The 12,540-nt window shown below is 34.1% G+C and overlaps 1 protein-coding gene across 13 annotated transcripts in view; it reads right to left on the minus strand.

The window, feature by feature from the left end:
• Positions 1-12,540, minus strand: part of SOX6 (SRY-box transcription factor 6) — a 600,111-nt gene that overhangs the window by 401,699 nt on the left and 185,872 nt on the right. The window contains exon 1 of one of the 13 annotated variants that reach the window (XM_019746647.3): positions 11,712-11,784. The exons of the other annotated variants lie outside the window; for them this stretch is intronic. The gene's annotated coding sequence lies outside the window, so the exon portion shown is untranslated. Of the gene's footprint in view, positions 1-11,711; positions 11,785-12,540 lie in introns of those variants that run through there. 13 annotated transcript variants of the gene reach the window in all.

A 12,540-nucleotide genomic window follows, 5' to 3' on the forward strand; every position in this document is an offset into this window, starting at 1 on the left:
AAGACTCTGCTTGTGTTGGTATACATATGGTTCTTGAGGGATGCTAGTAAAGATTTTTTTTTTTTTTTGTCCTCATACATGTGGTTTTGCATTTAGCTTGGAGAATGGAGTAGTAGTAAGAGCTGGAGAAGAATTCCCATTCTACTTTAATAATTTTATTGCAATGCAGGAAAAGCACAACAAAGAAAAGTTCATTTTTCTGATTCTCAGTGAGGACATCACATTGGGAAATCTTTTCTTTTCTTTTTTAGTCCCTACCTGAGTTGTGGTCCTAAAACATAAAATCTGATCATGTCAATCTCCTGCTTAAAAACTTTTGTTTTTTCCTTATAATACTGAATAAACTCCAAATTTCTTGGTATGGACACAAGACCTATTAATATCTTCCAAACCATCTTTTTAATCTTATCTTCTGACACTCACACACACTTAGCAACTTAAGACTTGATCTTCTCTAACTATATTCTCTGTTGATGGTTCTTAGTCATCTTTGCCTGATTTCTGTTCCTAGAGCTTGTACACTTTTTCCCAACTATGGCCTAAAAAAATTCTGTTCCCTATATGTCTCCTCTTCAGCAAATTATCTCCTACTTATCTTGTAGTATTCAGCTTTAATATCACTAATGTAGAGTCATCATCCTTGATCCCAAGGCCAGGTTAGGTCTCCCCCTCCTTTCATAGCATCTATTATCTTATAATTAAATATTTATTTAGTATCTCCCCCTTCTTTACAGGGACAACAAACACTTTAGTTTTTAAATGACAAGTGTATGTATGGGCCACCGTATTCCTGGCCCATACATACACTTGGCATTCACTAGATATAGGAGATTCTCTCATTATTCAAAAACTCATTATGTGAGTCTCTAAAATTACATAGAAAATAAAAGGCATCAAGATATAAAAATATCAAAACAGCATGGTATTGGCAGAAAAACAGACACATAGACCAATGGAATAGAATTGAGAACCCAGAAATAAAACCACATAAATATGGACAGATAATTTTTGACAAAGAAGCTAAAAACATACAATGGAGCAAAGACAGCCTCTTCAATAAATGGTGCTGGGAGAATTGGATAGCCACGTGCAAAAGAATGAAACTGGACTGCTATTTGTCACCATGTACCAAAGTTAATTCAAAATGGATCAAAGACTTAAGCATAAGACCTGACACAATAAACTGCATAGAAGAAAACATAGGTACTAAACTTATGGACCTTGGGTTCAAAGAGCATTTTATGAACTTGACTCCAAAGGCAATGGAAGTAAAAGCTAAAATAAACGAATGGGACTATATGAAACTTAAAAGCTTCTGCACAGCAAAAGAAACCATTGACAAAATAAAGAGGCCACCAACTGAATGGGAGAAGATTTTTGCTAACAGTGCCTCCGATAAGGGGCTAGTATCCAGAATATACAAGGAACTCATGCAACTCAACAACAAAAAAACAAACAACCCAATTGAAAAATGGGCAGAGGACTTGAAGAGACATTTCTCCAAAGAGGACATACAAATGGCAAATAAACATATGAAAAAATGCTCAACATCACTAATCATCAGAGAAATGCAAATCAAAACCACAATGAGATATCACCTCACCCCAGTCAGAATGGCTATCATCAACAAGACAAATAGTAACAAATGTTGGAGAGGTTGTGGAGAAAAAGGAACACTCATACACTGTTGGTGGGAATGCAGACTGGTGCAGCCGTTATGGAAGGCAGTGTGGAGGTTCCTCAAAGAATTACGAATAGAATTGCCGTATGACCCAGCAATCCCTCTCCTGGGTATCTACCCAAAAAATCTGAAAACATTTAGAGATAAAGACACGTGTGCTCCAATGTTCATTGCAGCTTTGTTTACGGTGGCCAAGACATGGAAACAACCAAAATGTCCTTCGATAGATGAATGGATAAAGAAGTTGTGGTACATATACACAATGGAATACTATTCGGCAGTGAGAAAAGATGATATAGGAACATTTGTGACAACATGGATGGATCTTGAGAGAGTAATGCTGAGCGAAACAAGTCAGACAGAAAAAGCAGAGAACCATGTGATTTCACTGATATGTGGTATATAAACCAAAAACAACAAAACAAGACAAACAAATGAGAAACAGAAACTCATAGACACGGACAATAGTTTGGTGGTTGCCGGAGGGTGAGGGGGGTGGGGGGGAGGTGAGGGTGAGGGGGATCGAATATATGGTGATGGAAGAACTGACTCTGGGTGATGAACATACAATGGGATTTATAGATGATGTAATACAGAATTGTACACCTGAAATCTATGTAATTTTACTAACAATTGTCACCGCAATAAATTTAATTTAAAAAAAAAAAAAAAAAAAAAAAAGATATAAAAATATTCACTAATGATCTTAACATTTATAAAATTAGTCTTCACACAAATCTCTCACAAATGAACTTATCATGTATCTCACCCATTTGGGTCAGTTTCCTTATATCTTTGATAAATAATCACTAGTGAGTGCTTTCGAACTTATTTGCATATTGGAGTCACACGAAGCCTTGAAAACATATTCATACCTGGGTCCCATTCCTAAAGATTGATTTAATTGAAGTATAGCCTAAGAATAGGAATACTTTTAAAAATTGACCAATATTTTTTTCAGTCAAGTTGAGAATCAGGCTAGCTGATTAATGTATATGGCATTGTGGAATACTGTAAATAATATTCAAAATAAAAATTTTAAGTGACTGCAAAGTGAAATTGCAAATCTTGCAAAAGATACAGAAATTCACAGACATGCAGTATTGAAGAACAGCTCAAATCATTGACAAATCAAGAATTTGTAGTTAGATTAGGTAGAACTGAGGAACCAGAAACTGGCAGAAGTGAGAGTTCATATGGTAGATTATTCAAAAGAGAATGATTTGAATATAAAAAGATTACGTTTTTAGGAAATTTTCTTTGCAAAAATGGTGCTACAATCAAATGTGATTGTGCTATCACAACATTTGACCTGAAAAATTATTCAGAAAACAAGCAGTTAATTCATGCTTCTAAAAAATAATGCAGAGTTAGAGCTACAAATGAAATGTTGCCAATTATATAAACTTATTTTTATTAATTTGTTTTAATTTTTAAGGCGGAGTCAAAATAAAGTCACTTTCCCTATTGTTTACTATGAAATTTTGATCTCCATCCACTTAGTATATTAAAATACAAAAGACTTTATATAACATGACCTTGCCAAAGGTACAGGTAGAGATAGTTCTACTTTTTTCCTTTTATATGTTTATACAGTTTCCTTTCCTTACTTCATTACAATGGTTAGGACCTCAAATAGGAGTGAACACGGGCATGAATTATCTTGTTCTCTGTTGTATAAAGAAAGCAGTCAATATTTTACCATTTAAACATGATGTGAGTTGTAGGTTTTTCACTGATGTCCTTTTCAGGTTAAGGAAGTCATTTGCTATTCCTACTTTTTAATTATGAATTAATTATTTCCCATGTATTCTGTTAATATGGTGAGATTTTTGAAATGTTAAATCAACCTTGGAATCCTGGGCCAAACCCTACTTAATCATAATATATTATTCTTTTCTTTATATTGCTGGATTTCATTTGCTGATGTTTTGTCAAGGAATTTTTACCTGTAGGACCATGAGAAATATTCTATAATTTTCCTTTATTGTAATGTTTTTTCAGGTTTGGTATTAGGGTTATGCTAGCCTCATGAGGTAGGAATTAGTCTTCCTTCCTCTATTTTTTGAAAGGGTTTATGTAAGATTGGTGTTATTTTTGAAATGGTTGATAGAATTCACCAGTGAACCCATTTGGGCCCATACTTTTCTTTATAGAAAGTTTTTATTTTAATTAAAAAATTCAACTTCTTTTATAGATAAAGTACTGTTTAGGTTTTCTGTTTTGGCCTTGTGTCACTTTTAGTAAAGTATACTTTTCAAGAAATTTATCCACTTCATCTAAGTAGTACTATTTTTTTGGCATATAGATATTCATAAAATTCCCTTAATGCCTGTTTAGTCTCTATAAATTCTGTAGTGATAATTACTCTTTCATTTCTGATATCAGTAAGTTGTGTTCTCTTTTTTGGGTCTTTACAAAAAAACAATTTTTACCTATAAATTTTTCTAGTTTTCAGCAGCTTATTATAATGTGCCTAGGCATACTTTTCTTTGCATTTATCCTCTTTGGGGTACACTGAAGTTATTGAGTCTGTAAATTTAACTCTTTCAAATTGGAGAATTGGGGCCATTATTTCTTCAAGTGTTTCTTTTTTTTGTTTGTTTGTTTTTTTGGTTGTTTTTTCTCTTTTCCCCCTAATACTGCTCTCCTTTTTTTTTTTTTTTCTGGGAGTTACTTATGTTAGACCATTTAATATTATCCCACATATCTCTCATACTATTTTTTTTTCCATTTTTTCTTTCTCTGTTCTTTAAATTGGATAGTTTCTATTGATCTATTTTCAATTTCACTGAATTTTTCCTTTGTCATCTTTATTCTACTGATTGGCCCATCAGGTTATTTTCTTATTTCACATATTATATTTTTCAACTTTAAGTTCCCACTTGGTTCTTTTTGTAATTTCAATCTCTTTGCTGAAATGCCCTAATTTTTTTCATATTTTCCTGCTTCTTTATATGTTGAGTAATTTTGAGTTATATCTTAGACATTATTATCATGTTGTGGAGACTCTGAATTCTTCTATAGTGCTCTGAAGAGTGTCACTTTCTGTTTGTTTGTTTGTTTGTGTGTTTGTTTGTTTAACAAAAAGCTTATCTGCTTATTCCCTAACTGCACATTCTGTCTCACCTGCAGTGGGCAGCAGCTCAATTATCTGTTTATTTCTTTTAGCCTTACATGGGCTTCTTAAGGCCTGCCCTGTGCATGCATGGTTGGGGATCAGCCAGAAACTGGGGCAAAGTTTATACACAGATTTTAGGACTCCCTTTCTGTTGCTCTTTCCTTTCCAGGACTATCTTTTCAGGTCCCAGTAGCTGTGAGTTACCCAAGGTCTGTTCTCCTGGGTCTCTCCACCAGAAAGACTGCTGATTTTTCTGTTGGAGTTTTATTAGTCCTCCCTGTCTGGCACTGACTGGGGCCTGCTGTCATACTGGAAACCTTGAAAATGACCAACTTATCCAGTATCCCTCCCTCTCTTCTTGAAAACATCATCTCCTCTCAAAATGTAACCTGCTTTTGGTGGCTCACCAATACTTCAGATAGCTGTTTTCGTGATTTGTCCAGAGTTGATAGTTGTTATCCCCACTCAGTTTTAAATGGAGTAATTTAAAGCAGGCTTTTTTCACTACCAATTATCCACTGATAATAAAGACTTGTTGTATTGCCTTAATGAAGAATTAAATGGTACGATTCTTTTTCACTCCTCCATGACTTTACACATTCCTTTCTTCTGTCTACAATGTCCTTAATTCTCATAACCCTGTCAACTAGACATTATATATGCCCATTTTATATATTTTAAAGAACACAGTTAAGTTTTGCTATCCCCCAAGTTTTAAATACCTAAAATTTACCTGAGTATTTGTATTGGAACTAACTCACATGTCTGTCAATATAACAATGGTACATATATAGTATAAAGTACTCTATAGAAGAAAATAAACCTATGTAAATTGACAAAGAAGTCTAAGTCATAATTTTAATGAAAAACAGGTATGTGTAAAAAGAGGAAGTGTTATCCTCACACAAAATAAAATTGCATATTCCTATATATTGTGTATATTGTATATGATTATATAGAAAGAGGTCTGAAAGCACAGAAACCAGATTGATACATTAATAAGTTTGGGAAGTAAAATAGAATTTAGGATAGGGAGAGAAATTAAGGAAAGTGCCTTCACTTTTTTTCCAATAATTATTTACTCAAGAAATATTTAATGGTTGCCTGCTATATGCCAGGCATTATTCTACAACAAAAAAAATGTATTTGTGTATTACTTGTGAAATTTTAAAATATTTTTAATTTTTTAATGAAAGTATTGAAATTCCATGAGGAGAAACTAAAATAACAGAAAATCTCTAAGGTGCTTAAAAATGCAATCCTTGATCCTGCTAATGTACCAGAAGCTCAGGAATATTTTCAAAGTAAGTTTATGAATTTAGTGTTAGTTTTAAAAATGTTCTATCTAAGCCAGATTAAATTCTTATTGTTTAGATCTGGACCCAATGGAGAAACAAAGCAATTTCTCTTTTTCCCCCCCTGTAATAAAAGTTTCATTCTCTTATGCCACTTCTTCTGAGATTTGGAAATAGCTGGTGAAGTCTCAGATTCTTATTTGGGGTAATTCCAGGCATCAAATGGCTGCCTACAGATAAAAATACATGGATTTTTAAAAATTCACGTATTAAATATGGCTGAGCAACCCAGGAAGTAAACCTGGTTTTCATGAAGTTCATTCTTGGCATCACATAATAGAGGCACAGATTTTTGTCCTTTATGTTGACATATGTCCTTATCTTAGCCAGGTGACACATAGAGGACATCTTCTTATAAGCTTTAATATTGAAATAACTTGGTGTAACTCAACATTTTAATCTTTCTCGCCAATTCCTTCCAGTAACAAGGTCTCCACTACCTCAACAAGGAAGCTCATTTCATCTTTAGACAACAGTGACCATTACAAAGTTCTGCTTTTGCTGTTCCTGTGACTCTGGCTCCCTGTAACCTTCACCTGCTGCTAACTTGGTTTTGGCTCTCCATAGTAAACGAGGTCAGAAAACTTAAGTTTGCGAACTCATCCTAGAAAAAGTGCTACGTACCTCACTGCTGAATATCACTATGGTCACCTTCAAAGTAGTCCCCTTGGGAAGCTATGCACCTATGCCAGTGCCTAGTCCACCTTCAAAGCAATTTTGAAACTCTTTTTCTGGAATGGCCATCAAAGCTGTTGTCGTATTACCCTTGATGTCCTGAATGTCATCAAAATGTCTTCCTTTCAATATTTCCTTTATCTTTGAGTAAAGAAAGAAGTTATTGGGGACCAGATCAGGTGAGTAGGGAGGGTGTTCCAATACAGTTATTTGTTTACTGGCTAAAAACTACCTCACAGACAGTGCCGTGTGAACTCGTGCATTGTGGTGATGCAAGAGCCATGAATTGTTGGAGAAAAGTTCAGGTCGTTTTCATCTAACTTTTTCACACAGCCTTCTCAGCATTTCCAAATAGTAAACTTGGTTAACTGTTTGTCTAGTTGGTACAAATTCATAATGAATAACCCTCTGATATCAAAAAAGGTTAGCAATAGCATTGCAACAAGTTCGCGAACTTAATTGTCAGAGTTCATACTCTCTTTCCCTATGACAGCATGTTAGTCATCCCAGGACAGTCATCAGATTCTCTTAAGACTTCTGTTCTTCAAAGTAAATATGCCTGGTTCTTTTAACCTAAGGGAAGCTTCTGCCAACTGGCCCAGAAAGACTGAAAATTAAATTTCTCTGCAACCAGGCTTTGGCCAATTGAAAAATACAAGATTTGACTTTTACCTTAATGCAACAAACAGCCCTCTTGGCTAATCATTATAAATACCTCCTGGCATTTATCTTCAAAAAAATATCCCTCCACTTTCCTGCACACATGTATATATGCAACATATACACTGCCTTCCACTTTTTCTTTTTAAAAAAGCCTTTTAAATGGGCACCAAGAGGTGTCTGTCCTCAGTTCACGTGACTTGGGTTTCCACCCTCTGCTTCATCACATAGTTTTATTTAAGCTACAGTTCATTTACTCCAAATTATGGTATTTCATTCTTACAAGTTCATACCTATTTCTCCTGATTATTGGACCCCTAAGATATCAGGCAAGGACTGCACCCATTAAACTTCATCCAATAAGCTTTAACTTAAAATAGGCTAGTAATGCATCTTTAATTATATGCATTTAACTGGCTCTGTTCCATTCATTCAAGATTGCTAACTACTTTGCATCTTTAGGAAATTAGAAAAAAAAATGTGTAAGCCTGGAAAACCTATACAGGACATCCACCTAATTCATCCTGGTCCTTAGAAGAACCTAATTATACCCTCCAAGCTAAACCTTTTTGGCGGGGTAGAGGTAGAGTGAATATTAACCTTGCCTAAAAAACTATACCTAGAAAAATTATTTTAAATTTAGGCCTAGCCTGTCTGATTTCTGTCCCAGTTTTCCTAGTTATGAAACAAAGGTAATAAGACCCCTGTTTTAACACTCTCACGGTGTTACTATAAGAACTATATAAGGTAATATAGGAAAAAGTTCAATTAAAAGTATAAAGTGTGATAAAAATGTAAGGTACAATATTATTATTAATAATGGCACCTTCTATAACCACAAATGAGACACTCCACAAAGCCCCTCCTTTTAACACTAAGACATTTTAATTAAATTCTCTTTTGTATCTCCTTTTCCCACACCACCAACGAAAAAAAAAATTTTTTTTTTGGTATAATCTTGTAGGCTTGGACTTTAATTACAAATGCCAGCTAAGATTTACATAGAGTACGACATAAGTAGATTCTGACATTTTGAAAACCCAGCCCTTCTCTCAGACTGACTTCATTTTCTTTTTCCTTTTTTATAACCTTTATTTTCTCCTGAAAATAAATCAAACTGCCTAGCAATAATAGAGAAACTGCCACCACTATGAATATTTTAGTTATAGTTACCCACCTTGAAACTCTTACAAGTGGCCTTGTGGCTTTCCTATTCAAAAGTACCAGATATATTTTCTCAACTGTGTATCCTAAATTTTTCCAGATTTTTAGAGCCCATTACAGTGTTTCCACATTAAGATTAAAGCCACTGGGGCTGCTCTAAAAGTTTATCATTTGAAAGCTCAGTAGTTATATCCAGGAATGCAGATTCCCCAAAATGAGAACACAAAAGTGAAAGATTACACTGAAAAACAAGAAGCAACAATGGAGAAAAGCTGTCACATGTTCTACAGCTGGATGATAAGAGACAAAAAAGTCCCTATCACTTCCCTCACCCCAAACTTTCTTCACATCAAGTTGCATAATTTTACCTAAACAGTATATACAAACTAAGCCACAGACTCCATTTTTATGTAATTTATTTTCTTTCTCTCAATATCCCTTTCTTCCTCTTTCTCATTCACTGCATTCCACTCCCTGATAACAACAACAAATATTTATTGAATGCCTGTAATGCACAAGACCATATGTGCTAAATGCTAGGGGGAAACATGTGAGAACAAAATGGGCCATACCAGAGTAAAGGACAGACATTAAACAAAAATCACACAAATAAACACAATTTTAAATTGCAGTATCTGCTATGAAATAAATTAAAAGGGTGGGAAGCAAGATCTTTGCAGGCGGACATGATTTCAAGTGGAAGACTCAGGGAAGGCTTCTCTGAAGCAACAGCGTTTAAACAGGGAACCTGAAGGGTAAGCAGGAACCATTCTGCAGAAGAATGGGGACAAGCATATTTCACTTGAGGAGGCAGCGTTATGTGAAGACCTTGGACAAATAAAAAAAAACTGGGAGTGTACAGATCAGTATATCAGAAAGACCCACTGGGAATAAGACAGGAGCTGAGGCTGGCAATGAAGAGGCCAGATTATGCAGAGCTAACCAAGTTCTTACAGATTATGTTAAGGATTTTTTTGTTTTAATTAAAGTGTAATAGGAAGCAAAGAAAAGGTCTTTCTTGGATCTCAAAGAATGGTAAGGGGAGTTTGTCTTCCTCTGTAATGGATATGGAATTAAGTTTAAGTATAAAGCAAAGCCTATGAATGATAAACACCAAACTCAAAAGAATGGTTACCTCTGGCACAAAAAGGGAGATATAAAATTGGTAAAGAGTTCACAGGAGGCTTCAACTGTATTGGAAATGTTTTATTGCTTATAAATGCATAGGTATTTTAACCTGTTCTTTATACATTTTGGTATGACTGAAAGTTTCATAATAAAATTTTTTTAAAGAATTAATTAATGGTAAGAATGCACTGGTCCATTTCCTTCTCCTCCTCTTTCCTAGGCCCATATTAAATCTCAATTTTGAGAAAGACAAGCCCATAGAATTTAGGCCTCTCCCCTCTTAAACACTTTTGTTTCCTGTACCTTTATTTTCTCAACTTCAATCATCAGATGTTAGAGGCTCTTTAATCAATCTTTTGTTTGAGCATACATAATAATCCTTGTAGATTTCCAACAATCACAGAGTTAATATCGTGTTTCCCTGAAAGTAAGACCTAGCTAGACCATCAGCTCTAATGTGTCTTTTGGAGCAAAAATTAATATAAGATCCGGTCTTATTTTACTATAATATAAGACCCAGTCTTATTTTACTATAATATAAAACCCAGCCTTATTTTACTATAATAAAAGACTGGGTCTTATATAAGACTGGTTCTTATATTAATTTTTGCTCCAAAAGACGCATTAGAGCTGATTGTCTGGCTAGGTCTTATTTTCAGGGAAACACGGTATGAGGATTAAAGGAGAGAAAGCATTTAACATAGCATTTAGCACACAAGAGCTCCATAAATCTTAACTATTGTTTTTTACTATTTCATGTATTATACTCTATATTCCCTGTCCTAAATATGGGCCAGAGCACCAGAACTTAAAAAAAAAAGCTGAGTGCATATGGCCAAATGGTACTCTGGCATTTTGAATACATATATACTATATATATATCCACAAACACACAAACACATGCACACGCGTAACATATATTTCCAACATTGAATTTATAGTTTTTTTAAACACTTTTTCTGTGCTCATTTAAGCATTAAATAACAAAATCTTAATTTGAGGCCTTTTTGTTGCCACTGAAGAAAATATCTTTAAAGAAAAGATTAAAATCCTGTATTTGATGGTGCACAGTTACAATTTAAGGCAAGTTTAGTAAGTTTACTAACTTATCCTAAGTGCAATGCTCTGTTGAAATGATTTATGATTGTATAAAGCTACAATAATATTCAATATGGTCCAGAGAGGACCATAGCACCAATGAGTTTAAAGGGCTCATTTTTGCAATATCAAGTAATTCATGGAAAACTTCAATCTTATAGAATTGAATATTGACATCAAAATTTTTTCTACAACAGAAGGAGCAGTCTTTGATGCAAGAACATTATTAAAATCACATCTTTTCACTTAATTTTCTTTGTACAAATAGCACAGATCCTCTCATTTTCCTTCCTTCCAATTCACAAATACAATAAAAAGCTATCTTCAGAAAGTTCCTTAAATTAAACACCATGATGAAATGAGTACTAGGAACCAGAAAATAAGAGAACTTATGACAGTTTTTGTTACCTAGAAGTCTGAAAAATGTCTTATGCAAATATTATATTTTAAATTATATTGTTACACCTAAGAACTTGCTCTTGTGTAAAAACAAGTTTGTCACTCAATATTCTTCAGTTTGAAGCTTAGACTTCGATTGTTTTAATAATCATTCCTCCGTGCCCACTTCCTTATTCGTAATCACGCATCTAATCATGCATTTTTATAATATTCAAAATTAAATATATTTATCTACTTATGTAAATACTTTTCAGTTAACTTCTACCGATAGTCTATGTAGGGATCTCATTAACAAACACATTTGGAACTTTTTAAATTTGTTCCGGCAGTTTGTAAATTCATCTTAGAGTCAACGGTTTCAATAAATCAAAATTGTATACAGTTTAAAAAATGGCTATAAAAGATTAATTCCAAGTTTTGTTTTACTTACCAAGCTCTGCCATTCCACCTCACTGCCTGAACAATATTATCAGCTCTTCGGATACTCATTCTTGCTAAGTAAAAGGATATTTCTTCTCTAGCTGGATTAATAATCAACTTTCCAGATAGTTCATTTGTAATTCTCTCCTGGTTAACCCTTAGCATTACAGCAGTCTGCCCAACTCATGCTAATCAATTTATGAAGCGGGAAAAAAAAAAGATGAAATTCAAATATGTAGATAACAAATGGAAAATGAAAATGAGTGACAGTTCAGATTAGGCTCAAGAGAACAATCAGCTTTGCTTTTTTATACTAAAAGTTATAAATCTTTATGTTACAATAGATATTGCAAAAGCACTCAGGTCATAAACACAAGAAACACACACAAAAAAAAAACCTAATAGGCTTATATAACACACCAGCTCAGTACGTATCACCCACCATGTTTTCTGCTTTCTTAGATCAGATAAATACACATCAGCTCTGAGCATAACAGATACATGTTTCTCTTAGTAGAAAAGTCTGACTTCCAACCTCTAAATACCTCCTCTCTCAATGGTTTTAATCACTTGGTCCCTTATCCTATAGTAAATGCCATCTCAGGTTGTATAGAAATTTTCTCTGAATGTAATCTGTAAACACTTGCAAGACAATAACCTGGGGGGTTTGTTAAAAATATAGACACTTGGGTCCCACTTCAGAAATCCGAAGTACCCTAGAAGAATCTCACGTACATTAAAAATTTAAGAGCCACTGCTCTAGAACCATTTCTAACCTTATCCAGAAGAGACTCCAACCCAATCCCTTGGGGCACAGAATGAATTTAATGACTCCTGCC

This window comes from Rhinolophus sinicus, chromosome 14, assembly GCF_057876585.1.
Source record: "Rhinolophus sinicus isolate RSI-liver-muscle chromosome 14, RSI-T2T, whole genome shotgun sequence".
NCBI classification, from domain to species: domain Eukaryota; kingdom Metazoa; phylum Chordata; class Mammalia; order Chiroptera; family Rhinolophidae; genus Rhinolophus; species Rhinolophus sinicus.